Genomic DNA, 3,647 nt, shown 5'->3' on the forward strand with positions numbered 1-3,647 from the left:
CTTTTACTGTCACCAGTGGCGCGAGTAGCGGATCGTTAGTGACTATTTTCCAATAAAAAAATGGTACGTCCCTGGTTTTTCTAAAAATTAATGTTATTTTTGAATTCCTCGTTCAATTTGGTAGAAAAAAACTCTCTTGACTTTTTTTTGTACGATGCACCGTTTAATAAATAATAAATTACTTTAAAACTTTTCAAAGTGTTTTCCTTCAAATGGATTATTATTTGTTAGCTGCATACCAGATACACTTGCTGCAACCACCAGATAAACAAATTTACAACGACTAGTTGGCGTCGGTTTTCATGTCAACGTTTGACAAATCTTAAATAGTAGTAGTGCAGTAGTGTCAAAATGCCGTTTAGATTTTCAAACCAAGAAATAGCGGATATCCATTTTGTGTATGGATTTGCTAATGGAAACTCAAGGGCGGCTGCCAGAGAATACAGAAGGAGATATCCGCAGAGACCACATCCTAGTCGTAATGTGTTCACAAGAATTCACCAGCAATTAATGGAGAATGGTTTAGGAAATTTACATGGAGATCGAAATAATGCCAATCCAAACCAACAGCAAAGAAGAATTTCTCGACTGATATTAAATGAGTTTGACAGAGATCCAACAACAAGTTCCCGTATAGTTTCTCGTATTATCCGCACATCTAAATCCAATGTACTTCGTACTCTCAGAAGGGATCACAGGCGTCCATTTCACCTACAACCTGTTCAAGGCTTACATCCAGGAGATGAAGAGAAAAGACTGACTTTTTGTCGGTGGGTCCTTCGCTCAGTTCAAGAAAACAGGGATTTTTTGAACAACATACTGTGGACTGACGAATCCTGCTTTACCCGTCGCGGTATAGTTAATTTCCATAATCAACATGTGTGGTCACATGAAAATCCTCACGCCATTAGACCACGAAATTTTCAAGTTGAATTCAGCGTAAATGTTTGGATAGGGATTTACATTTACACAACAATCTGTTTGGACCCTATTTTTTACCTCGACTCTTAAACGCAGAAAACTTCTTACAGTTTTTAGAAACGGAACATCACAATATGTGGGATGAAATACTGATAATTTTAAGACAGACTTCATTTTTTCAGCTCGACGGTTGTCCCGCTCATTTTGACAGAAATTTTAGAAATTGGCTAAATAATAACTTTCCGGACAGATGGATTGGCAGAGGGGGTCCAGTTCCATGGCCATCACGGTCTCCAGATATTACCGTGTTAGACTTCTTTTTGTGGGGTTTTTTAAAAGAGAAAGTGTATGCAACCCCCGTGAACACACAAGATGAACTTATTACTCATATAAGAAATGGTTGTAATGCAATAATACCACATCTAATTAATTTAAATAGATGTATTGTACGTAGGTGCGAGTTGTGCATTGAAAATAATGGTTCCCATTTTGAACAATTTTTATGACTGTTTTTGTTGATAATTTTAATTAGTTTAATTTTTGGTATTCATTGTAAAAATAAAGTTGTTAATACATGGTGAAAATCTAAACGGCATTTTCATACTACTGCACAGAAGACAAGTCTATTTAAGATTTGTCAAACGTTGACATGAAAACCGACGCCAACTAGTCATTATAAATTTGTTTATCTGGTGGTTGCAGCAAGTGTATCTGGTATGCAGCTAACAAATAATAATTCATTTGAAGGAAAACACTGAAAAGTTTTAAAGTAATTTATTATTTTTTAAATGGTACATCGTACAAAAAAAAGTCAAGAGTTTTTTTCTACCAAATTGAACGAGGAATTCAAAAATAACATTAATTTTTAGAAAAACCAGGCACGTACCATTTTTTATTGGAAAATAGTCACTAACGATCCGCTACTCGCGCCACTGGTGACAGTAAAAGAAACTTTTGCATTGCAAAATTTAAGTCTTCTATTGCTATTGACACCTGTTAAATTTCATTTAATTATCTTAAGCGGTTTAAAAAAAAAATTTATTTTTCTATTTTTCAGAATAACTTCAACACCCTGTATTTTCGTAACGAAGCAATTTTGGACTATTGTTTGTATAGCAAACTACGGTTATTTTTGGACGTAGAACATACCCTTAAAGTTTGTCACGAAAAAGCTGGTCCACCCTGTAGATTCTATCGATGTGCGTAGCGAGCGGCACAAAGATAAATAATATTGAACCCTATAAAAATCATTTTATATTTTATACGCATTATGGTAATAGTGTCTTTATATTATGTCTGAGTCACTCTCTATAATTTCGACAGCGGAGTATAGTTCAGTTTTATATAGTCTTATAAATGCTATAAAAATTTAAATTTTCTTGTGAAGAAATATTTTTCTTTTCTATTTCACAAATTATAATTAATCACGGTTTTGTTTAACACGAAACAGTAGGTAACTTTAACTAGAAAACGTAAATTGTTATGGCATTTTGGTAGCCTAAATAAAAGTAAATTATTATCACAATAAAATATTTCTAAAATGTTCATAAATTAGCAAAAATAATTACAAAATCTTAGTGAGACTGCCTAGTACCATTAGGGTAATAATATTTTTTTTGTAGTTACAATTCCAGTTAGATTTTGTTTATTGTTCATTTAACGTATTTATAGATGAATATAAAATTTAGAAAAAATTATAAATTATAGGTAGTATTAAAAAAATCATCATTTCGAGAGAGACTTCGAAATTTGTCAAAAAGATGCTGGCTCAATCATAAGGACGAACCTCATGAAATGAGGATAATCATCCTTAACGGAGGTCACCTTACTATAAAACATTCTGTATTTGCCAGATTAGTTAAAAGAACCATAACATATTGTACATCACTGGAAAGTGGAAAAAAAATATGTTTTTTTTCACAGCCAATTACGGTTTGGTTTATAGCTTCAAAACCACGAGAAGAGTTCCACTAAAAAAGTAATACCAGTCGATTCTACAACGAAAAGTATAAATACGTCGATTTTATATTAATTCTAAAACCGATCTAGTAACTGAGATATCGAGGTGGTCAAAATTGTTGTAAAAATGATTATCGTAATTCGAATACAAGCAAAGATTGCATTAAAATCGAATTCGAGAAAGTATAATTTTTTTCTCTAATGTTATTTTAATCCTTAGTTACAGTTAGTAACATATTTTTATACATGGCCTTCATAAATGATTACAAGCCACATGACCAGTAATTTTGTTTGGAACAGTAATTTTATTTCCTTCACGTTGGCAATTAATTGTTTCGATAAATTAAAACAATAAGATTAAGATTACATTTTAATACAACATTCTGTTTCACTGGCTGGTGATTGGTGATTGGTGTCATTTTTCAGAAGATTCAACCAATCAGCGAATGCATTATCTCGAGCGTAAATGTAAACGAATAATTAATATTGGTGACGCTAAGATTTAGCAATTTTTAATGGACAGTGCCATCTACGCATCTAGTGTTTAACTAAGCAAACTAAGAACGGATCATTCTGTATCTTTATTTCAGAATATTATTTATCCTATACTTTTTCCTACTTCAAACATTTCTCAATTCAGTTTTATATTAAATTTCAATCAGATTTTGCAGAAAAACTTAATAAAACATATTTTTTTAAACTAAAAAGGAAAAATACACTGAAAAAAGTTAAATTATAAAAAGTATCAACGTTTATTGATGCCATGA

Source organism: Anoplophora glabripennis, unplaced genomic scaffold (assembly GCF_000390285.2).
Source record: "Anoplophora glabripennis isolate ALB-LARVAE unplaced genomic scaffold, Agla_2.0 scaffold376, whole genome shotgun sequence".
Classification (NCBI taxonomy): Eukaryota; Metazoa; Arthropoda; class Insecta; order Coleoptera; family Cerambycidae; genus Anoplophora; species Anoplophora glabripennis.